This window comes from Tiliqua scincoides, chromosome 2 (assembly GCF_035046505.1).
Source record: "Tiliqua scincoides isolate rTilSci1 chromosome 2, rTilSci1.hap2, whole genome shotgun sequence".
NCBI lineage: Eukaryota > Metazoa > Chordata > Lepidosauria > Squamata > Scincidae > Tiliqua > Tiliqua scincoides.
The window spans coordinates 199000813-199026871 of NC_089822.1; the positions used below are offsets into that span (position 1 = coordinate 199000813).

Sequence of the window (26059 nt, forward strand, 5' to 3'; positions counted from 1 at the left end):
TGTGGTTCACCATCCAAGACACGTTCTAGCATCTTCAGATTGATCCACTAAATGTAAGGAAAGGAAAAATCAGAATGTGCACAACAGGTATCAAAAGAGAAATATCCTGAAGCTTATGAGAAAATGTTTCTTACACTCTCTTTATGAAATACTTCTTACTTTTTGTGAGAGAATTCTTATCTTTCTGATACTATAAGCTGGTTGTTTGAATGAGCCTAGGGTTTCATTAACAGAACCAACCATGTTTCTTTTTAATTGTGACTTGCTCGGTTTGGCACTCTATGATAATTGTTATTTGTGCTGCTTAACAGCTAAAACCACAAATGTTCCAAAAGAATTCCAGTTGTCTGGCACTCTGAAGAGTCCAGCATCAAAATTGTCTTGGAGCGCTCCTGTTTGGGAACAGACTCCCAACCTCACCAGACCCTGAGCAGATGCAGTCACACTCGTTAGTCAAAAGCTTCACCAAGAAAGGCTATGGAAGCTGTTCAGGGACAAACCAAATGGCATGATGGTAATGTAATTAGTGACCACACTGTATAGTGATGGGGATGCTAGATCTGGGGACCATCAAGGGTGGGATAGCACCTCCTGATAGTTCAGCATATTGGGTAATTTGGTACCACCTAGGTTGCGAAGGTGCTGGACTACCGGAGCTTTACTGTATTTTCGTTTAAGTCAACAGCTCCACTGTTTGGTCAGTGATCCTAAATAAGTCCAAATCCAGGTGCTCCACACTATTGTGATATCCCCTAAATGATGACAACACACCCACGGTAAATGATTGGTCTCAAAGAAGGTCCATTTTCTCAATTTTTTAACACAACTGTCCATTAAGGATTCTTGGCAGGATTCAAACCAATGAATATTGCTGCTCCATCTTGCTCATGGGAGGGCCTTCTAAACCCCCTTCAAAGCAGACTACCCAGCCCCCCCAAAAGCTTTGTCCATATATTGAGGGCTCCTCTCAAATGGTACCCCATAAGTACACCATAAGGAAGGGCTAACTATTGGAAAGACTTGCTGTTCCTACCTCTGTGGTGCAAGTGGAAGTGCCTGCTGTTTGTGCATGGAGGGGATGGGATCTTACCTTTTAGTGTTTCACTTACAGGGACAAGATATTAGGAAAATATTTTTCCTTCTAGGCTCTCCTTGCGCAACATCTCAGTATTAAAATAATATAAAAGTACTAAACAAAGTCAAGCAAAAATGCAGTTTAATGAAAGCGAACTAGAAAAAAAGCCCTTAAGATGCCAAATATTGAAGAAAAAGTATCCATAATAAAACATGAATTGACTGCAGGGATCACTTATCATCTTGAAGATTAAGAGATCTGTCCACCAGATGCTGCATTTTGCTGAGTCTCATTGACTCCTTCCGAGATTACAGCATGTTTATCACTGCATGAAGAGGTGACTGGCAGGACCACAAAACCGAAACAGACCCAGTTCTAGCAAAAGGATAGCTGAGGGAGTCACCCAATGAAGTCATCCTACCATTTCTGGAACATTCTAGTTCTCTGTCCAAGAGCCAACTGCCCTTTCAGTGAGGACAGGGAAAATGTGGAGGATACTTTGGGTTGGCTCTCTTTAAAGAAAAATAATGACCAGTAAAGCACTATCTTCTAGCCTGAGAAAAGGTGATATAGAAATCTAAATAAATAAATAAATCTTCAGTGCTTCTTCGGTGACTACATTTTCTCTGGAATATAGCTCAGAGTAGTGCTGCACCCAGCGTTCCATCTGCTGCGCCCGATCCTGGATGACCTCGCCTGTGGCAGACTTCAGAGGGGCAATTTTCTTCTGTGTTGGACCTAGGGCCTGCTTGATACCGTCATACATCCCCTTGATGTTGCCAGTGTCAGCTGCTATCTGTATCTCGGAACAGAGCTGGAGCCAGTAGTCGTTAGCACATCTCCTGGCAGTCTGCTGGACTTTGCTGCGAGCAGTTCGGAGGACCTGCAGGTTGCGCTCACTGGGACAGGCCTTGTATGCTGCTTGAGCTCTCCTCTTTTCCTCAATGACTGGTGTCAACTCCTCAGAGTGGGCTTCAAACCAGTCTGCCGCCTTGTTGGTCTTTTTGCCGAATATGGACAAGGCGATGTTGTAAACGGTATTCTTGAAATGTTCCCATCTGTTGGATGCGTTTCCGTCGGCCGGGCCTGGAAGAGATTCCTCAAGCGCTTGTGCAAATTCCTCCACTTTTCTCTGATCCCGGGTCTTGCTGGTATCAATGCGAGGTCTTCCTTCCTTTTTCGTGTGATACAGTTGCTTTGTTTGCAGTTTCACTCTGCTGCACACCAGGGAGTGGTCAGTGTCGCAGGCAGCACCATGATAACTGCGTGTGATCTTGATGCTGGGAAGGCTGGAGCGTCTGGTGAGGATCAGGTCGAGCTGGTGCCAGTGCTTTGATCTTGGATGTCTCCAAGAGACTCTATGTTGGGGCTTTGTGTTGAAGAACGTGTTGCTGACACAGAGACCGTGATGACAGCAAAACTCTAGCAGGCGTTGGCCATTTTCGTTCATCCTCCCAGTGCCAAACTGACCCAAGCAAGTGGGCCATGAACTGTTATCAGCACCAACTCTAGCATTGAAATCGCCGAGGATGAACAATGGCTCTTTTACAGGGATTTTCTTGACAGTGGTGGCCAGGTCATCATAGAATTTGTCTTTGGCTTCTGCTGGAGACGACAGAGTCGGTGCATAAGCACTGATGAGAGTGATAGGTCCTGCTGATGACTGGAGCTGCAGGGACAAAATTCTTTCACTTCCCACAGTAGGTGGGATGATGGATTTCAGCAGGGTATTTCTGACCGCAAAGCCAACGCCATGTTCCCTGGTTTCGTTTGGTGGTTTTCCCTGCCAGAAAAATGAGAAATTTCTCTCCTTGACAGATCCGGAATCTGGCAGCCTAGTCTCTTGAAGGGCGACGATGTCCATCTGCAGTCTGCTCAGCTCCATGTCGATGACAGCTGTTTTGCGTGCGTCGTCTATTTCTTGCAGGTCATCAGAGAAGCCAGGTGTCATTGTCCTAACGTTCCAGGTGCCCAGCTTTAGGGCAGTAGTTTTCTGTTTTCTGTTGTATGGTGCAGAGCTGTCGATCCGCTTGTCGGTTTTCACCCTAAACCCCACGCACCCCATGAGGTTAACGGACCGTGGCGAGGCAACACCTTACTGGCTGGGGACTGCCCAGCTTAAGGCGGGCGGTAGCTGCCCAATGAGATGCAATGATCTCTCCCACCGTCGGAAGCAGCCCCTGGCGTCATGCTCTACGCCAATCGAGCAAAGACTTATAACCGGTAAACTGCTGCTTCCCGTGTTGTGCCGACGCCGTATGGCGAAGTTGGAGTGTCCTCTCCAGTGCGCGAAGCCTGGGTAAAGAAGGTATGGAGGATAGGCTGTTACCCATGCAGCAAATCCCCCCTCTCCACGTCGCTGGAATGGTCCAATGGAAAGGCAGAAGCCAATACGGTTGGTTCCAGCGGCGTCGCAGGAGTTGCCAGAACGTGACTGTGTTCAGCCATGAACTGCCTAAGGGACTCCGGCTCCTGATTTTGCCTCGAGGTTGACAACATTGAGTGCCTGCCTGTGCTGGAAGAGCTTGACAGTGAACCAACCCTAGAAGAACTTCACGTGGCCCTGGACTCCCTTGCCTTTGGCAAGGCACCTGGAAAAGACAGCATCCCTGCTGAAGTCCTAAAATGCTGCAAAGAGATCATCGTCACTGAGCTGCATGAAATCCTCTGTCTCTGCTGGAGAGAAGGTGGAGTACCTCAAGACATGAGGGATGCAAACATCATCACGCTGTACAAGAACAAAGGTGACAGGGGTGACTGCAACAACTACCGCGGCATCTCTCTCCTTAGCGTTGTAGGAAAGCTGTTTGCCCGAGTTGTACTAAAGAGGCTCCAGGTACTTGCAGAGAGCGTCTATCCAGAATCACAGTGTGGATTCCGAGCCAACAGGTCCACCACTGATATGGTATTCTCCCTTAGACAACTGCAGGAGAAATGCAGGGAACAACGACAGCCACTCTTTATAGCCTTCATAGATCTCACAAAGGCTTTCGACCTGGTCAGCAGAGACGGCCTCTTCAAGATTCTCCCCAAGATTGGATGTCCACCCAGGCTCCTCAGCATCATCAGATCTTTCCACAAGGACATGAAGGGCACTGTTGTCTTCGATGGCTTCACATCAGACCCTTTTGACATCCGAAGCGGAGTGAAGCAGGGCTGTGTTCTTGCACCAACCTTGTTTGGGATTTTCTTCGCTGTCCTGCTGAAGCAGGCCTTTGGAACTGCAACAGAAGGCATCTATCTCCGGACCAGATCAGACGGAAAGCTCTTCAACCTCTCCAGACTAAGAGCAAAATCCAAAGTCCAGCTGAAATGTCTGCGTGACTTCCTCTTTGCCGACGATGCAGCTGTCACTACCCACTCTGCCAAAGATCTCCAGCAGCTCATGGATCGTTTTAGCAAGGCCTGCCAAGATTTTGGACTGACAATCAGCCTGAAGAAAACACAGGTCATGGTTCAGGATGTGGACTCACCTCCCTGCATTACAATCTCTGAGCATGAACTGGAGGTTGTCCATGACTTTGTGTACCTTGGCTCAACGATCTCCGACACTCATTCTCTCGATACCGAGCTAAACAAGCGCATCGGTAAAGCAGCTACCACGTTTTCCAGACTCACAAAGAGAGTCTGGTCCAACAAGAAGCTGACGGAACATACCAAGATCCAGGTCTACAGAGCTTGCGTCCTGAGTACACTTCTGTACTGCAGCGAGTCATGGACTCTTCGCTCACAACAGGAGAGGAAACTGAGCGCTTTCCACATGCGCTGCCTCCGACGCATCCTCGGCATCACCTGGCAGGACAAAGTTCCAAACAACACAGTCCTGGAACGTGCTGGAATCCCTAGCATGTATTCACTGCTGAAACAGAGACGCCTGCGTTGGCTTGGTCATGTCGTGAGAATGGATGATGGCCGGATCCCAAAGGATCTCCTCTATGGAGAACTCGTGCAAGGAAAGCGCCCTACAGGTAGACCACAGCTGCGATACAAGGACATCTGCAAGAGGGATCTGAAGGCCTTAGGGATGGACCTCAACAAGTGGGAGACCCTGGCCTCTGAGCGGCCCGCTTGGAGGCAGGCTGTGCAGCATGGCCTTTCCCAGTTTGAAGAGACACTTTGCCAACAGTCTGAGGCTAAGAGGCAAAGAAGGAAGGCCCATAGCCAGGGAGACAGACCAGGGACAGACTGCACTTGCTCCCGGTGTGGAAGGGATTGTCACTCCCGGATTGGCCTTTTCAGCCACACTAGACGCTGTGCCAGAACCACCTTTCAGAGCGCGATACCATAGTCTTTCGAGACTGAAGGTTGCCAATACAAAAAAAAAATAAATCTTCCATAGAGTTCAGAATATATTTCAAGCTGGCTGAATTTGGGCATTCAGAAGTAACCTCATAGAGTGAAGATACTTTAAGCCACGTAACTAGCGCAACGCAATGAACTTAACTAGTCTATACCATGTTTCCCATATTGTTTGTATTGCCTGCTGTAGGAAAAGATATAGATGCACTGGACAATAATTACATACTTTAACTCAAACTATCACACATTTGTTCAGTTGTTTAGAGGAACCCTCGGGCACACAATACGCCACAGGCATAAATCGCCTTTCCCAATTTCCTCATATAATTGCTGCCATCCATTCCCAACATGATTATCCCCCATATAAACCACTTTGGAGTAGGTAGCTAATTCTGAGGTACACGTATAATATCAACTACTAGCAAGTAATTCCATCTCCCAAGGGAATCTTGGGAGTGCAAACCAGCAAGGAGAGTAGAGACATCTAACAGTACCCTCACCAAACAACAATTCCCAGAACTCCTTGGAGTATGGGAATTGTTGTTTGGGTGAGGGCACTGTTAGAGTATCCCATGGAGTATGCCATGACAATACTTGGAGTATGCCATGACAATACTTGGAGTATGCCATGACAATCACTGTAAAACTGATATCAAGTAGCTATTTAATGGATATAAGTTTGTAATACTCTATGGCAGTGTTTCTCAAACTGTGGGTCATGACCTACCCACTGGGATTTCAGGTGGGTCCAGTGTTCGGCTCTCCCACCTGGCTTTGCAACTGGTTGGCTCCCTCCCGGATGCAGTTGGAGGCCACACCTGGCCTTTGCAGGCCTCCAGAAACAGCCGGAAAGCCACTTCCAGTTTATGTCCTGGTTCGTGAAAGTGACTTCCAATTGCTTCAAGTGGAAGCCCGGATGTGGTTTGCAGCAGGGGGAAGTTTGAGAACTCCTGCTCCATGGGCACTTAATATCACGTCCAAGCATATCCTAAAGTCAGTTCAATGTTCAACAGCCTGCATCCATTATATAACACTTCAGGCACTAGCAAAGCCTAGCATTCTTGCTGCATGCAGTGAGGGCTACAAATGCCAAGTTATCTGTATGACGAGTATTGCAAAACAAATTTCTCAAAATTATCTCAGGGTGTCCATTTAATTTTTTTTTAATTCTTTCCCTTCACATCCTAAAACCTTCTATAGAAAATAATATTCCCAAAAGATAACCTTCTGAAGAACCGCAGTGTATTTTTCCCACTTTTTTTTTTTTAATAAAGCAGTCTTTCAAGACGGAGAGAAAAAAAACCAGTGGGAATTGTTTTGTTGTCAAGAAAACATATCTAGCATAAAATGCGAAGGTTGCCAAGAGATGACACTATTTGGCAGTATCTTAAAATGTTTGTCATTTTGAAAGTATTTATGCTAAGGCAAAGAAATAAACCTCCCAACATTTCAGACACTTTAGGTGATTAAGGCAAAGTCATTAAAGTTGTTGGGGTTGTTGTTGTTTTTTTAGTTTAAAATACTCCTACAAAGAAAATTCTTCCCTCTTGTACATAAACTGTGGTTCACTCCCCCCCCCCCATACACACCCTTCCTTTTGGAAAAGTGTATGCAGCTCATGAAAGCTTGGGGGGATTTATTATTTATTTGTTTCCTGATGCAATGGTTTCCTATGATGTCAGCCCCCTAAAACAGACTTTTGAATATATTTATCATTTTAATTGAAAACATTTACAAATATGCTGAACAGGAGGGAAACAAGTAAAAAAATGAACAAGTTTTAGAAGAGATAGAATGTTTCCTTTCCTTAAAGAAATGCCAACAGCCTTCGTGCCTTCCAAATTTATGCAGAATCATGCTTCCTTGATTTTGACCTTCTCTGCTTATTGAGTTTATTCTACCAATTTTGAACCATTTACAAAAGCCCATTTCCTACAAAGTAAGTTGGGATCTTTTCTCCCATTCCGCCCCCCCCCCCTATAAAGACATTGATGTGTTTTTTCTGACATGCCTCATGAGATCCGTCAATCACAGGTCTTTCTTAATGGAAACCACATGTCTGCCCAGAACTGTGTAATTACAATGCTAGGATTCTTGGCACTGCCAGGAAAGGGGGCACTGTCAACCCAATTAGAGTTTATTTATTTACATACCATTTCTGGATGAGAATTTCTGGCTTTTATGCTGATGCTGAGAAAATCCTTCTCTCTCATCAAGTAGCTGTAATTTTCTCTAGTTAGGCTTTTAAAATATGTTTTGGAGCTCTAACATTTCTTGTTTTCAGTTAGTTTGCACATAAGGAAAGTTTCCTATAAACAAAACATCTGGGAACAGCATCATGAAATTTATCGGTCTGACTTCATTTGTACTTCAGATGAATGGAAGAGATTGGTGGCGGCTGATTCTCTCAACTCAATATAGTCATTATTTCCATCTCACTATGGTGCCTCTCATTCACAGTATGCCTTATTGAAAAGAAAAAAAAAACACCAAATCAGATGGTCTTGGTCTGTTTGCATTGTCTTATGTCAAGATTGCTCTATGTACATTCTTATTAATTCAGCCACAGTCCCAGGATTCAAAGTGATGATCCAGATGTCCTTTAATACAAAGGAAACTTTTCTAACATTCCAGTCTTAATGGTGCTGCCTGTGCTGCCATACAGCATGCATAGTCAGGGAGGCAGCCGGAGGTCCCCTCGGGTAAGGGAACATTTGTTCCCTTCCCCTGTGTCAAGCCTCCGTAGCCTCTGTTGGTCTGCTCCCAGCGGTTCCCAAACTGTGGGTCTGGTCACGACCCAGTTTTGGTGGGTAGCATGGTGCAAAGCAAAGCCTCCAATGAAAATATGGGTGATGGAAAGATCAGATAACTAATTGCCTCAAGCCCTGGGGCTACTGCAAAATCAGATAGCTGCTAAGCTCCTGCAGTTTGCAAGCATGTATAAAAATAGGGAGATAAATGTTTGAGTTTCTTTTTTTCTGGTAATTATTATTACTTGTAAAGAAACAAATTCCTTCTAGATTTTTTTTAAAGTCTCATAAACCTAGATGGGTCCTGACAGAGTGTCATTTTAAAAAGTCAGTCCTGGTGCTACAAGGTTTGGGAACCACTGGTCTGCTTGGATCTGGACCAGCTCAATCGCTGACACAGATCCAAAGAGCCCTATTTCAGGCTTTCAGGCCTGGGATGGGGATAGGATCCAGCAGCAGCCTCTGCTGCCATCCCCACACCCTCCTGGGCCTGAACCACCCTTATCCCAACCCTTCCCCTGAGTAGCTTCCCCCTACATTCCCCAGCCCTCCTTCTGCCCCGTTCCACCTCCAGTCCCTCCCCCAACGGCGTGAGAGGCCTCAGCACTAGCGGCAACTACTACTGGGCTAGCTTTTGTGAAGCACTTAATGGCACTTTCACAATGGCCATCTTTGAGGCAGCACACATAAGACCAGCACTGTAGGACAGCAGGATCGGGCCATCAGTCACTTACAGCCTATGCATGACTACCCATAAGTCCCATTTTATATAGTAGGGCCCAACCCTAACACTTCTTGAATTCCAGCACCATAAGGTTCTGTGCTTCAGTCAACAACCATGACACCCCATTCTGAATGGCCTGGCCGCCACCACAAGCTACGCTGACACTATGCTGCAATAATTTTGCCTGCAAAGACAAAGGGTAAAGAAACAGGGGAGAATTAGTATTGATAATATCTGCATAGTAATAATGCAAGAGTGAACTAAGCAGATATGCTGCTTTATTATTATTTACTTGCTAATAAGGTCCTTTTTATGTTTAATATTATTAGGTTACTGTTGGGTTGGATTTTTCTTCATTTTGGATACCTCTACCCTACTGGTGTTGTTTTAAAGTTATTCTCTCTATCCCTCAAAAATAAAAGGCTGTATCTGAAGACCTTCTGTTTGAACAGGGGAAGCACTGATTTTAATTCCTCCCTGTTTGTGCTGCAAGCATATGTCATCCTGCAGCGGAGCGGTCCCCCAGTCTTCAGGAGCAAGCTTCTGGGGGGCACTGCAGGGAGATGGGGGAACTGATGAAAATCATCCACATCCAGTTATGTGTGTCAGGTTTCTTACATTTTCAGAACTTGGCATACATTGCAATGTTGGCATTTTTTTTAAAGACTTTCCAGTTGTACAATTAGCATTTGGAAGAAAACGAAAGAATCAAAAGTTTGTATTCTTTCAAGGAGAGCGCCCTGGACAGTATCTCATATGCCTCTTGCAAAGGCCAAGAATCATCTGTCTTGCAAGCAGGATCTTTTTGCAAACCTTGCACAGTGTCATGAGGAGGTTGCTTCTGACAAGCTAGCAGTAAGGTCTGGGACTCTTGTGTCTGTGTGCCAAATGCATTTCAGTGAACCAAAAGATATGACACAGAGAAGAGGTAGTAAGTGTGTGCCTTGCATGTATCACTGTAGATAGGAGGAGGAGGGGGGGAGAGAGAGCTGTCTGCCGCTGCACTCAATTGAATGAGAACATACCCTTCATTCACTCTCAGAAGCAGCATCCATTCAGTTGTCTCCTCTCACAGTCAAGGCTGAGAAGCTATTAAACCCCACATATACTGTTTCTAAATTCTCCTCGCGCAAGGAAGGCCAACGTTATGAGGATATCTCTAAACTTAACCAATGTTGGTTTCCTCACCAACAGAAGACAATCCAATGAGGCATTAGTGTTTCTCCTTCTCTGTGACCAAAATGTTAGTTACACACCAAGGGTATTCTGGCCGTAAAGACTCTTGTTTTAACCTTGCCATTCGACATATTGTACAAAATGAGGGAACAGAACAATGTAGTAGAGTTCTGGACTATATCACCTTCAGTCCACAGGCGGGGTGAGGTCATATCTACTGAACCCATACAAGTTTGACGGTTCTAAGGGTCTCCTCATAATCAAAAACGTTTTATGGTTCTAACAAACTGGGGAGGTGGCACTGTTTTGGCCAAAAACTAGGCTATATAGCTAAACATCACATTATGCACCAGGACATACTGGAGAAAGATGGTGAGATTCTACTTTCCAATTGCATCAGCCTTCCCCCAGGACAGCAGCAGGATGTGAGGAAGAAGGGGAAAATACTTGTGTGAGTTTTCTACTGCAACTACAAGAGTAGTTATGAAAACAAACCAACACTGAAAGTTCTGAGGCAACAAAGCGGATTTCTAGGCAGATTTATGGCAGAGTCTTCTTTGTAGTCCCATCCCAATGCAGTGAGCCTTTTGCCAGCGAAACAGTGCTATAAACAGCCATGCCCTCACTGAAAAAAGCAATATGTCGTCAGTCTGACATATACCTCGCTTTTCCGCTCATTGTCAGTGCAGTGATTGATGGTGTTGTTCATTAATGTGGGACGATTGTCAGCTTTTCCTGGATAAATATAAAAAGAAACAAAGAAATCCCCACCCTTTTCAAGCCAGGGTGAAATACTTCCTCTTTTCTTCTCCTGTATGTGCAATGGTACACCCTCTCCCCCACAAACATGCCATGCCATTTTTACAACAGAGACTAGGAATTAGGATGGCAGATTTACAACAACAACAAAAAACCACACTTATGTTGTATAATACTGGTTGTGGAAGAAACAGCTTCGGATTACTGGTTGTGTGTCCATCCGTCTGTCCCCACAGGATAATGAACTAAGGAGGAGCAATCGTTCAGGGGCATATCAGTAGCATGCCAGAGAGCCAAGCTTAATATGCACATTTGACTTGCATATCATTAATATACATTCATGCAAATTTTGTGCTATGTGGACAAGGTTGACGTGCTGCCATATTTTATTTAAAGATCGACATACTTATCTTCAGTTCTGGGGGAAAAAATATAGAAACTTCTTTCAACTTGATTCCTTGGTATTGAGCTTGCAGTACTCTGACACCCAGTTTTTACAACTTCTCTTTGATGCAATGAGGGCTAGAAACTTACTTTTAAAAATGAAGAGTAGGATTCTTAGGATCCAAAGAACATTCTACAGGTTATACTGTACAGTCTTTTGGGAACTGTAGCCCAAACGTTCCCCACACCAGTGATAATCCAACACAGAACTGAGAATGTTTCGATGTAGTTATTGATTCCAAAAGTAATGTTTCCAAAAGCATGTCTTTAACTTTATGGTTGTATGAATACCAAAAAGCTCAAACACTTCCAAAAAGAGTCTAAAGTCTAAGCGAGGACACCCAAGACTTTACTGACACGGATGCAAAAGGCACCTCATGACATTGGAACAAATTCTGACCGAGGAGATAGTACAGTCCACTTTTAATGGTGCATTAACTTTGCATAATTCATCTGGAAAGAAATCTTATGCTATCTGTATTCCTAACCATTATCCCACCCTCTGTGCTTCCACACCACAGGCTCAGGGCTCGGCCAGCCATGAGGCAAGTTGAAAAGTTTGCCTCAGGTAGCAGGTTGGGCCAGGCAGCAAGCTGGGGGAGGTGCCTGTACCCACCCGCCTATCTGTGGCCTGCTGGGCAGCTGGCTGTGCAAGAGAAAGATGGGGAGGGCTTACCAATGATGACATCCAGCTCCACCACCACGTCTTCTAGTGGCCAGTAATAAAAATGCTGGAACGAGCAACTACAAAAAGCACTGTTGGGGGTAAGTGGAATTCAGGGGAGGGGGGCAGTGGCAACAATGGCTTGCTGCTTCCTCCTCCAATGTCCAGCACCAATAGTACTTCTTTTACTGGCTAGTGGAAGTAATGCTAGGCATGCTGCTAGCAACCAGAAGAAGTGGTGGCATGCTGGACACTGGAGGAGGCGGCGGCAAGCTTTCCTCATCCCTCCTTGTGTACTCACTGAGTGCATGAGAAGGGGATGGGGCCTCCAGGAACACAGCAGGTGGGCCTGCACCTCCCTGGCACGCACCATCAATGATGCACACTTGGGAGGTGTGCTGTGGACGTGCACTCGCAATAAGCCGCCTGTCGACAACATGTCTTTTATGGAATTCACTACCAGAACATCTACATTCTGCCCCTTCAATAGAGTTTCCAGCGAGGCCTAAAAATATGTTTAGTCACATTAACTTTTAGGGGTGGGTAAGGCTGGAATACTCCTGGTTGTCTTTTACATAGTCTGTTTTTATTGTGCATCCACATGTTTTTAGCTTGTCGTGTATTGCTTTTTTACTTGTCATCCCCAATGTGTTTTAGAATTATTATATTACTTGCTGTTCTGGTTTTAAATGATCTAGATTTTCACTATTTTATAATTTTATGCTGTGTTTTAAGTGAAGTTTGGTAAGCTGCCGTGAGCTTTAGGAAAGGAGGGGTATAATTGTTTTAAACAAACAAACATATAGTAGAGGAAAGCATGAAATCTTTACCAAAACTCAAAACTAGCAGAGTCCAGCACAAATCACAATACTGTAAACTGCAGGTATGAATATAGAATAGTAAGATGGGTTGAAGCCAAAAACAGCAAAGATCGAGAGATGGGGAATCCTAAAAGAAGAGAAATGACAACTGGTTGGGGGGGGGGGCAAACAAGCAAGAGAATGCATAAAAATAATAAATTTAAAAAACAAATCTCTGTTTCACAGAGAAAAATGCTGGTTTTATTAGAAAATATAATTTTAAAAGGGCTCCAACTGACTTAAAAATAGATCTGACCTAAGAATATTGCTTAGCCAGGCAGAATCCATCCTTTTCTAGTAGAAGGATCTACAGTAAAGGGAAGCCAAAACCAAGAAATGATTTGCAGTATAGATACTTATGCAGACATAAGCCCCTGCTTAGCCTCAGGAATATGGAAGAAACTAGCTATGAATATTCCTGCTCTTCCCATTTACTGCCCTAAAGTGGAATGGTGATTCCGTGAACAGTTTGACTAGCTGGGGCACTGAAAACAATGGAAGTGTCCCAGCAGTTCTTAATTCTTACAGCAGTTCTCAATTCTTAATGCTTGTGGAAACACTAGCAGTTCTTAATTCCGACAGAGCATCCAAGCATACCTGCCAATTGTGCATTGCCAATCATTCCACCACCCTTTTTGCTTGTACATGCATTACTTTGCACATACCCTGCCATCACTGCTACTGCCACCACTGCCTTCTCTTCCTCACCTGCCCAACTGTTGAAAGAAGTAGCCTGGAAGGCAAGGAGAGGGAGTGCTGTGCAGAAGAGTAACCCCAGAGCACCTCTCCTCCTCTGTTCCCTCCACCGACTTCCGCTTGTTCTCACTCAACCATGCTTGAACAAAGAGGCTGAGTAGAGGATCCGAATGTGGACTGAGGTGGTTGAGTGGGTGGCAGGCTGGAAGAGAGTGGCCGGCAGACATGAGGTGAAGGGCCCCCTCAGCAGTTTGCTACCTCCTCTAGCCCACTGCTCAAAGAAGGTCCTTCCATCAAGCCACATGGCTGAACCAGTCTCATCCTAACAATTTCCTATCTAGAAAGACAAAGCTCCTGAGGCAATAATCTGAACTGTATTAAAATCAGTCTTTATCAAGCAGCACAAGTGTCCTTAGGATACCAACATTTCACTTCGACTGGTGTCTCATCAGTCATATCACAGGCATAGCATAATGATCGTTACGTTCACTGGCAGGTAGTCAGCTTAAATACAATGAAATATGTGAGGGACTGACCTGTAGGCCAGACACAGAGCTTGGCATGAGACAGGGCCCAACAGAAACACTTCTTCAGTACCTTATTTCAGTCTTTAAAACATGTGAAATAATAAACGTGCACCTGAGCTCTACAGAGTGCTTTTCCTTCATTACTGAATAAGTACAGCCTCTACATACAGATGCACACACACGGATACAGGATTGGGAGTATGGCTTCCACAGCAAAGAATTTTTTTCTAATATAGGAACTAAGGCTTCTGGTGGTCGGCATTATCACAATATATAAGGAGCTTACACACATAGCTTGCACCTGCTAGTTTCAGCAATTTTGGTGGTTTTCTAATCCTTGGACAATGCCCTTCATAGATAAGGATGAAACATTAGGAGCAACTAAACTTGAGGAATGTGGTCTCAAGACCAGTAGGAAGACTCTTGCATCTTGTGGTGTATTTTCTATGCTTGAGACTTAGCACCTCACTTTTAGCCACTGGCCAGATAGTTATCATATTGATGTACCCATTGATCCACTAGTTCCTCCCAAGATTTTCTCCAAGTACCTCAATGGAAGAAACAATTCCACATACAAAGGAATGCATAGATCAGGCTACATGGAGCTTGGCCTCCAGGGCAATTTGTGAAAGAAAAGCATGACCAAGACGAAGGGTAGTGATATATTTCACTTAGGATTATGCTGCGTTTTGTTCACAGTTAATTTAAACACACAAACAGAGCTTATTTAAAAGCGTGACTGGGGGGAAAAAACAATAAAGGAGACAAATGTTTTTTCATCTCTCAAAATCTTTTGACAGGTCTGGATCTCTCCAAGCCTTCTGCGATATTTTAAAAGTAGCCACAGCAGTATTTTGTGGCCAGGGATGTGTTCAAACAAAGAAAGGCAATCAACAGAATCAGTTCAGTGGCCGTTTTTATTGGTCTCTGCTCTCACTAAGAAATGCACGATCAAGACAACCTTCAAAGCATGTCTTGGTGGTTGCTGTTTTCACTACTTGCTCGATTATCCCCTGCACTGGCACCCTTACCTTTCTGCTTGATGTAATCTCTATAATCAGGTCATTGCTTATATTGTTAGATAAAGGGTCACTGCTCCATATATTTCCATTTTTACATTGCATCAGTGTGTAGGTAAAAAACACAAGTCAATATTACAATGTGCAATTGGGAGAAAGAAGCCCTAATCGAGAACGAGCCAGCCTTACATTTCCCAAACTTTTTGGCAGCAACAGGTTAATGACAATAATATTTTCCAGGAGGAATACATCTCTTGAACTAAACGGTAAATTATTTTGAATACCTCTGTAAAGTACAGGAAATCGAGAGCTGTAGGAAACCTGGCGAAGTGCCACCAATTGAAGATTCAATCTGACTGTAATAGAAGGTGATTATTGAGGACTAGCAGGCAGATGATGGATGGTTTCCTGTTTAAATGACAGCTCTGCTGCATATCAGCAGTCCTCCTACAGCACAAATGCACAGGTCAGGGTTTGCGGCTTCTTAATTCTTAACATTGTGGGAAATGGATTTCAGGCCTGTGACGAGGAGGATTCCGGACTGACAGGGGCATGTTTCAAGAACCCAGAAGAGGTTTTTAGTGGCCAAAAATCTAATGAAAGCCATGCTTGCAACATTCTGCAACCATTCCCCAAAAGTGGCAATAAAGAAAAATGACCCTGCAATCTTAACTTAGTCGTAACTCTGATCAACAGCTGGTGGCAGCTTTGCCCAAAGCAGCCGTTAGAGTTGCAGGTGAAGGGTGTGTTGGGGGTCGAAGGACGTGTGTGTGTGTGTGTGTGTGTGTGTGTGTGAGAGAGAGAGAGAGAGAGAGAGAGAGAGAGAGAGAGCTGATAAAGTTTCTGATGGCCCAGTTTCTTTTGCATTTTCACATTGACTGAATGTCTGAATGTTTCTGTTTTTGTTCATGCATGCTTACTGGGGACCTCCAAAACAGTTTTCTTAGAAACTTAAGCTGTTTCTTTAAGTGATAAAAAAAATTTGTAAGCAAGGGGTAAGTTAGTGAGGCTGGTCCATGAGCCTCACTTATCCGTGAGAACAATCCCTACCTTTGCTAGACAGACACAACAAAAATGAATAGCTCATGTGGCAAATTTCACTCTTATCTATCCTACACTCTTATTTACCCAAGTCTGGAGAGGGCAAGGCAAGATGGGCCCATATAATGTGCTTTTAGAGCCACTAGAAAAGCAGGGAAGTAAGAACCCTCTTTAAAAAAATATTGCTTCTCTTTGACATTACAGCTAAAACATCACGATATGGAAAAACAAAGTCAGAAGAACAAGAAAGGCTCGGCCGAATTGAGCCAAAGGCCCATCTAGTCCAGCATTCTGTTTTCCATAGTGACCCACCTACTACCTGCATTCAAAGAGGAACAAACATTGGCTAAGAGATGCCTGAGCCACTTCAGAGAGGTTAACCATACATCATGGGAACCATGGTGTAAGTCAGGATTCAAAGAGCACTATGCACGTGCGCTGATATTTCCCCAAATCCACATTGTACAGGAGGCTCCAACAGATGACACCCAATATTTCAAGTACGGTGGCTATAATATGAAGGAAAGCTTTTGGAAACCTTGGTGGAAATGTGGAACTCACAGACCCTGTGATCCAGTGTTACTAGTTAATTCATGTTATCTTCTTTTTTTTCTGGCCTTGTAAAACTTTTCATTTTCATTTTCTTTTTTTAAAATTATTCTTCAAAAAATTAGTTTCTGGTTCTGCTTTGTGGGGCCTTTCTGTTTTGTGGAGCCAATGGTGTATTATGACAATTGGCATGGCCCATGATGCAGGAAAGCAATGCATCTCCCTGCTCCAGCTGCTTGGCAATTATGTCATTGTCAAGTGCCGGCAAGGGGCCAACAGCTCCCACAACAAGAGGGCTGAGAAAGGCTGGGGGTTTTAAGACAGAAAGGGGAATAGCAGGGGGATGACCAAGACGGAATGAAGCAGGAAGGGTGGAAAGAGAAGAAACAGGTTGGACCAGAGCGTGACAAGAGGAAAGGATGGCGAGCAGAGTGGAAGGGGATGGCAAGACCATAGGCAAGAGGGTCTGGAGGAAGAGATACAGAAAGAGAAAGGGTGCTGGAGGGGACACAAGCGGAAATGGACAGAAATTTTGACAACATGAACAGTGAAATGTTAAATCCATCTGGGAAGCACAAGAAAAAAAATTCATCCTTTGACAGCAAGTTCCTTATGACAGAGACTGTCATGTTATTTAGGAAGTTCATGATATAAATAGGGCCTGGTTTGTAACTGGGGTTCCTATGATAGTGAGAAGAAAATGTTTTCCATCTTTTAATATCTTTTAATTGTAATTTTTGAATACCCAAAAGTGGCTATAATAATATTTTTAAAGGATGCCAGGGTGGGACTAATACCCTCCTGTGATTATTATGGAGACAATTTGGCAAGCCTTTCAAAAGATATTCCCAAGAAATTGTACATGATTTGGTTATACTTTTGATATAATTTTTAAAGATTTTTTCAATTTTTAAAGATTGCACGAACCAACTTCTCTTTAAAAGAGTCACTGGAATACGTCCTGAATGTCACAACGTATTAGAAATCAGCCGCCTGCTTCAAAGAGGGAAAAGTGCCGTCCAACACAGTCCAGACCTGGTTCTCTATGTCGCTATGGCTTGTCTAGCAAGCAACTGGCTCCCCACTGCCTTAAAGAATAAATTACTATTGTTGCATGCCCTGGATTCTGTCAGGACCAAGCTCTGACACAGAGCCAGAATTCCTGCAAAAAAAGGGAAGTAACAATCCTCAAGAACGGAACAGGGCATTTATCAGGCAAGTCTGGTTAAATGTCCCCAGCTAATGACACCAGCTTTCTTGAGAGCATAACAATGCTCTCTAACGGGGGGGGGGGGGGGGAGAGAAGAAACAGAGTAGCAGCAGGAGCAGTGGCAGAAGGACTATCTCTGGCCTGACCAGGACCCCACTGCTTTGGACTAATTTTCTTCTAGTACAGGGGACTTTTGCCCCAGCAAAATATAAAACCAGGATGTACCACATTCACCTATAAGCTGATCTCACAGATAAGCCAAGGGCAGGTTTTTGAGTCAAAATCATGGAATTTTCTATGATCCTCAGATAAGTCAGGGGTTAAACTTAAGAAGTGTGACTGTAGTTTTGTCTGATTTTACCTGAGGCCAGACCCTGAAAAATAACCTACCAGTAATTGTTACCTAAGAACTGTAAAATCTGTAAACTGTAATTTATTAAAAATATAGTATACATTTTTATTCTTTAACTTTTTAAATTCTAGTCTTCACAACCTTTTTGTAAACACTAACAGTTTAAGTGCACTATAAACAACTTACCAGTAGAACAGTGGTTGCCAACTTGGGGTACATGTACCCCCAGGGGTACTTGACAGGACCTTTAGGGGTGCTTGAAAAAGAATTGAATAATGGCAGAAAAAGGCAAGTAGTGCTCCAGAATGCCCTGCAGGACTAGCAAGGCAGGAAGGGAGGTAGCTAGATAGAGGTGAAAGCCCCACCAATAGCTAGCTTTTGGTGATCAATTCATGTATGAATCAGTGACTGAAAACCAGCACAGTAAAAAAGCTGAAACATAATATGGAAAGTGATCAACCACCAAGAATTTCTCAGGTCACCTCTGGTGCAAAACAGTGCAAAGGCAGAGTCTTCTGTTCTTCAAACAGATAAAAAGAGAAAACACTGTGATGAAGGTCGGGTCAAGTCTGGCTTCACACAGGTCCCAGGGACCTGTGTTGAGCCAGATTCACGGAGAGAAATTCCGCAAATTAACAGGCTCCACCTGCATGTGGATTTTGTCCTCAAAATGCTGTTTTTTTCTGTGCAGAAATATTGTGTTTTCAACAGGGCCCCTTAGATCAGTTGCAGTGCTAGAGTGACTAGTTTCAAGACTTTGAGGAAAAGCAGCAATTCTGACTTAAATCTGTGAAAGCGATACATTAATTTTAGTTGTTAGTCTTATATTCCAAATTATGGTGATCTGGTCTGGACCAGCATAGCAACCATTAGATCACCAATAGCGTTGCTTGAAGAGAGAGGAACTTTAATTGATGTGGCCGACAAATATTATTTTAAGAAAGGGAAAATCCTGCACAAGTGTGCTTTTGCTGAAGTGTTTCCTTTTATACACAAAATGCTGGTTGGCTTGTCTACTCCCTCAGGTGCCAGAGCAGTAGCCATTGGGCAAATGAAGAGCAAAAAATACATTTAACAGACGCTCTTTCAACCTTTCTTTTCTTAAGGATGATGCTGTTACATTCCTTGCTATTCCTGAAGTCTCTCCAACTGGATTTTTATGCACACAGAATTAACCCATATGCCTAAAAAGTGTCCTTCATCAGTATCTAGGGAGAATTTGTGAAAGCAAACACTGCATTTTGTAAGACAGCCTAAAATGCCCATTTAAAATATAAATACTTGTCCCTCAGACTTGCATAACCACAGCCACAGCTTCCTAAAAATAGCTTTGTGCTGGGAAATTATTCTTGGGATATATTTGTTATGTGTCTTTTTGCCTGCTTGGACTCTTTTCCTATCCTAGTTCTGTTGGTGTTTCACTTACTTGGGAAGCGGAGCACTTTTTTTCTAGCACTCTCTTCAGAACTGGATGGATGTTTCTTTATTCACCTGTCAGTGCACTGACAGAAGAGTGACTAAGGACAGAAAAATCAAGAACATTACAGCTCTCCACCTTTGTGAAATACTCCTGGGTTCTCCTACTGAAATGCCATCTTGCAAAGCAAACAAACAAAAACTTTTTTGCTTAAAAAGGGCTCCTCTGTTCTGGCTCCTCTTACTTTCGTATCGTGCTAAGACATCCATTTCTCCACTCATCCCAATTTTTTTTAGTACTATGTCTTCATTCAAGATCATTCTCATTTGTTTTCACAATTAAGAACATAAGAACAGCTCCACTGAATCAGGCTATAGGCCCATCTAGTCCAGCTTCCTGTATCTCACAGTGGCCCACCAAACGGCCCAGGGAGCACACAAGACAACAAGAGACCTGCATCCTGGTGCATCTGGCATTCTGCACCCTACATCTGGCATTCTGACAAAGCCCATTTCTAAAATCAGGAGGTTGCACATACACACCATAGCTTGTAACCTGTGATGGATTTCTCCTCCATAGATTTTTCTAATCCCCTTTTAAAGACATCTAGGCAATATGCCATCACCACATCCTGTGGCAAGGAATTCCACAGACCAACTACACGCTACGTAAAGAAATATTTTCTTTTGTCTGTCCTAAGTCTCCTAACACTCAATTTTAGTGGATGTCCCCAGTTCTAGTGTTGTGTGAGATTGTAAAGAGCATCTCTCTATCCACTCTATCCTTCCCATGCATAATTTTCTATATCTCAATCATGTCCCCCCTCAGGTGCCTCTTGTCTAGGCTGAAGAGGCCCAAACACTGTAGCCTCTCCTCATAAGGAAGATGCCCCAGCCCTGTAATCATTTTAGTCACTCTCTTTTGCTCTCACTGCCCAATCATGATCTATGCCTTGTACAGAAGACCACAAACTGAGCAATCCTATGCATAGTTGCTTCAACGTAAGTCTCATTGTGCTTTCAACCAATCTTATTCCCATGCAAGTGTGTAGAGGATTTCCACCTTAGTCTTGCTTCCAGAGGAATGTCTGTTTTTCTAGATAATCCTAGATTTTACTATGACATTAGTAACTGTATGTGACAATTGTATTAGATGCCCTGCTCAGTAAAATTAACCCATACTGTAGTTAAAAGATGATGAGTGCTCTTTGGTTCTTTGGTAAGTGGCCAAGAACACCAAGCAACATATCGCTAAAGTGAAATAGGTTTGCACTTATGCTGATGGGATAGTCGACCTGCAGGTCTAAGTTAGACCTTAGTTAGTCTAACTTAGACCTGCAGGTCTAACTAACTTTGCCTTAATAGGAGTCACAGACTTAGGCTGCAATCCTAAACACACTTACTAGAGAGTAAAATGAATTTACCTTAATTAGACTTACATCTGAGTAAACATGCTTCAAATTGCACTAGAACTCTCATAGCACTTCACAGATATCAGTCCCATACTGGCATCCTTGAAAAATGTTGCTTGTCCTTATGAGATTCATTTCAAAAAGTAACACTGAATTCATCATAGACATTGCTTTCAAAAATCTATGTGGAAGACTGCAGCCTTAATTTTTTTGAGCATTTTATTTGTTAACAGGGGATAAAAGGGGGATAACAGGACCGGGGATAAAATAAACAGAATTTTAAAAGCCTATATCCTGAATGTCTTTAATTGGAAATAAGTCCCATTGACTTTAATGGAGGTTTCCATGCTGCTGAGGATATGCACACAACTCCCTGTGTGCACACACCTGAGATATCCACAACTGAGATTCTTCCATCGTTTTGTTTTCTAGCAACAGAAAAGAGCCTGAACATGACCTGATGAAATGAAAGAACAATTTGCCATTTTTCTCCCCAGTGAAGCCAAGATCATAACTGGAAATAAAAGGGCCATCTTTGCGACCAGAATGGCATAGACTGACAGAAATTTTCCGTATGGAAAGATGTTCTTCTGCGTTGCTACATTACTAATAACGTTCAATACAGTTCAGTAATTTTTCTTACTAGATATTCAATCCACAAAGGACCTTGTGTGGTGACTCTGCTTGCAGGGATATGTACCGCTTTATGTATTTTTAAAGAGATGGGTTCCCTATTATAAGCCTCATTTATGCAGAACATTAAAAGATCTTCCAATTTGAGCTTTATTTGCTCTCTAGATGTGGATTATCTCAGAGTAGCCACTCAGACTATGATTTGCCGATTACTTGAAATTTTTCAGGGGTGGGGAAAGAGAAAGGGGAACTTCCTATGGGCGTGTTCAGCTTTGGTAATCATGCCCACTGTATACAGCATTTTTACTATCTACTGATACACTTTTGGAGGTTAATCTCTTGTAAAATTAGATTGTAAAAACGGACACAGTTCTCACATTTACATACTGATGCTTAAAGGGCTTGTGAAATGATTCAAATACTAAAGATTCCTAATGCTGAAGCTGACGCACAATTCATCTGTAAGTGATATGTAAACTATGCAAATGAGCATGGATCCTTTCCCATGGATTCTTTCTCTTTTCAATTCTTCTTTCAGAGGTTGTTACCCTCCCAATTTGATTGCCTTAGGAACACAGATTGTCTTTTCTGGATGGGGAAACTACTTTAATCCCCCTCTCCAAAGGTCAACTAATCTCCTGTCTTAAGTGCAATAGATGCAAATACACTTCTCTTGCAATGTTCCTTCTAATTCAATTCCCTTCTAAGCTTTCATGGATAAACCTAGTAATGGATCCAGTTTGGAAGGGGTCAAAAGGCTTCTGTTCCAGTAAAATTCAAATTGACATCATACACTGATAATGGTATGCACTGCTCTGCGATAAACATTTGCTGCCACACTTTCAGCGTTATCATTTCAACAGTAACAGCTATGTACTGAACAAAGGTGCTGCTTTATTATAACTTATAGCACAGCTAGCTATTGCTTTCCTGAAACAGTACAGCTCTGCAACTGTGAACACATGGAAGGCAAAAATATATTGATTTTCTCAATACCTGAACCATTGTCCTCAAATAAACTCGGCAACAAGCATTCCAACTATGCCAGTACTTCAGTTGTTTCTGTGTTGGTATATATAGAACTTGTTCCTAATATTAGGCTTCCCCTCTTTGCTTAACCACATTCAGCTTTCGTAAAATTATCCAAATTGCTGGAGAATAGGATTGCACAATTGTGATAATGTGCACTGAGCCTGGAAACTGAAAGTTTCTAATATTGGGGGGATGTGATGTGCTGCAATTCCGAGAGCAGATTTCTTTTTGTCAGGGACTCGTGTCCATCAGGAGCCCACCAAAGAGCCTGACCCCTGAACCCTACCGTACCAATGGCAGCAATAGCATGAATCAGCCCAGCACTTCCACCTATACAGCAGGGGCAACCTGTGCCTCCCTACCAGCCCTGAAGTATCGACCAACAGATAAAGAGAAGAGGTAGTTGAGCAAGCAAATATGCTCACCCCACTGACAATAAGGAAGGAGAGAGAGGCATCTTTCCCTTCCCTCACCTGGAGCTTGGGATATACTCTTCCCTCCTCTGCACCACTCCTGTTTCAAATGATCTGGAACAGTGCATGCTGAGCGTGCTGTAATTACAACATGCTCTGCTCCTGTTCATTCAAAGATGGGAGTGGCACAAAAGAGGGAAGACACTCTCCAAACTCCAGAAAAGGGAAAGGGCCCCACCCCTTTCACCAGCCCCTGCCCACTTGGTGCTTTGTGAGCCATGGGAAGGGAGAAGTACTATGGAGCCACAGGAACTTTTTTTCTTCTCTTTTTTTCCTCCAGCAGCACTGGAGGGGCAAGGGGGCTCTGCCTATTTGGTCTCAGTGAACCGGAAGATGATCTGAGTGTTGATGGGAACAGCAGGTTGGAGAGGGCAATAAACAGGCTGGCAGCTTATCAGTTCATCACCTCTCCAACTTCACCTCTCTATACAACCGTTTCATGTTGCTTCATGGCTACAGCGCATTACACTCTGGTCCTTGCACCATCACAGAATATATCTAGGGTATGCCTCTTGTGGTAATGGGGGAGGGAGAGAGGAGCTCACTGCCAGGAAAACTAAGGTCCCATCACACCATGGGGGCCAGTGCAGGGATTTGCTGCAGGAGCACCAACAACCTGGTGCCAGCACTTCCAGAAATCTTTGCTGTGGGAACAATCTGTTGGAAAGGCTTTTGGGCATCCTTCATCCCCAAAAGGATCACTTCCCATTTCCCCAGCACAGCTGTTGGGGGGAGTATGGGGTGAGGTGATGGAACATGTTTTGACAGCAAAGCTGGGGTTCAATGGCACACTCATCAGAGTTGTGAAACAGTGAAGATGCTCTATGGTTTTATGATGTCTACCACAGGGCTTCTGGAGAGCTTAAAAAAAAACCCTCCAGACTGAGTGAACGGGAAGATAAGATTCAATATGAGTGAAATAATGGACAATGGGGCAAAAATGCCAAAGATCACATACATACTTTCTGGAGCTAAACAAATTGTGGGTATCCAGGAAAGAGATCCTAGGGTGAAAACTTCAACTCAATGCACAACAGCAGTGAAAAGAGCAAATTCCTTAGGGAATATTGGTGAAGAGTCCGAAGACAAAACGCCCAGTATCATGTTGCTTTTATACAAATCCATACTCTAAAAGCATTTGGAATACTGTGTACAATTCTGTACAATGCTAGCAAAGGCCATTAACCATAACAGTGGACCTCTCAGGTTTAGAAGCTGTTCGCCTTCAAACATCATACCAGTTTACCAGGGTCAAAAGGTGGGGAAAGACTGTTAGCTTCAAATTCGGTTTGTGGGTTTCTTGGACATATCTAGCTCCAGTATTGGAAAGGGAATACTAGACAGACTTATATCAGAGTTCTTCTTATGATCTTTGAAAAAAGATGTTGAATAACTGAGGACCAAATTTTTTGTGACACTAAAACTCAGCTACTAGGCCAATTAAAATGCCAGGTTTTCAGTAGAACATACCAGTACTAACCAACTGGGTATTCATTCACTGCATAACAAAACCTTCCCAGGAATGTGCTACAATTCTTGTACATTTCACCTATTTGCCGCTGTATGGATTGTGGCTGATGGACAGCACATTAGATGAGGTGGGAGTTCTTTGACAGCGAATGTCATTCTTTAAAGGAGAGATGTCCAGAATCTGAACAATAGTGGTTGATGCTGCCAAACCTGTGGGCAAGAGTATTCTACACACATTATTTTATTTATTTATTTATTTACCATATTTCTATCCCGACTTTCTCCCTGAAGGAACCCAAGGTGACTTACAACATAGCTTAAATACAAATAAAACATAATTACAATTAACACAAAAATTAAAAACATTAAAACTATCACAATTAAAACATCTTTAAAAATCAGCGCTTATACATTATATAATAAAAAGAGTATTATCAATATATCCGCACTGAGTGATTCAAGCCAGTTCTAATTCTGCCTCAATAATCTGAACAGGATTCAAGGTTTAAGGATATAGAAGTGCATTTTTTTTTTTAAATAAATCCATCAACTTGTCCCCAAATGTGGGACATGGGCTGGCAGTACAAAAACATCATTGAAAAGTATGTTCCCTGCCCCCACCTCAAACACCTTTCCCCAACCTAAAATTATAAGAATCTACAATCTTAGACTCCTAATTATGGTATGTTTCAATTTGGTAGCAGATAAGAAGATACAAAGTCGAAAAAATATATTTACTGTTTGAAATGGAAACACTTCATAGAAGATGGAATCACAATTTTTGGAGAGTAAAGAAACAAGGCAAAAAATTGAAGGAGATGCTCTCGGCATTAGCCCAGCAGCTACTGCCACTGGACTCATGCTACTGACACTGCTTGACAGGCATTCCAGCGGATGCCCAGGCCTGAGGAGAAGGGGGCAGAGGGGGCAAAATCCCCAGAAACCAGGCCATGACTAAACAAATGATACAGTACAAAAAAAAATTCATTCAGGGTTGCATTTCCACTACAGTTTTAATCCACTTCCAATGCACTTCTGTTACTTGCTTTTTAGATCCAGTTCTTGATCCAGCCTTTCAGCAAGGCTCTTGTCAGCCTGAGCTGCACCACTCTATTCCTGGGCCTGTTTGCCTGTTCTACAGCTTCATCCTGAGCAGTTGCTGAAAGGAATACAGATGATAGCTACTAGCGAGTATAGTTCAGACCATCTTTTGAGATTCTATCTGGAAGGGCAATATACTGTACTATACTGTTTATGTGCCCTTTTCTACGCTAAGGTTCTTAAAATCTCTTTCTCTAGTTAAAAAAATTTTCAATCTGTTGTTGTTAACCATGACTCAGTGCAGTTCTTGTCGTTCTGCTTTTCTCATGAGCCCATCTATTCTGGGATTACCCAAATTTTCCCAACAAGGGTGATCAGATACAATAGAGGACAGAGTCCCTATGCCTTCAACCATTGCACAGAGGAGGGGATTTTGA

At 43.2% G+C, this 26059-nt stretch overlaps 1 protein-coding gene across 3 annotated transcripts in view; it reads right to left on the reverse strand.

The window, feature by feature from the left end:
* Window positions 1-26059, reverse strand: part of EBF1 (EBF transcription factor 1) — a 428598-nt gene that overhangs the window by 302611 nt on the left and 99928 nt on the right. The gene's annotated exons all lie outside the window — the stretch shown is intronic.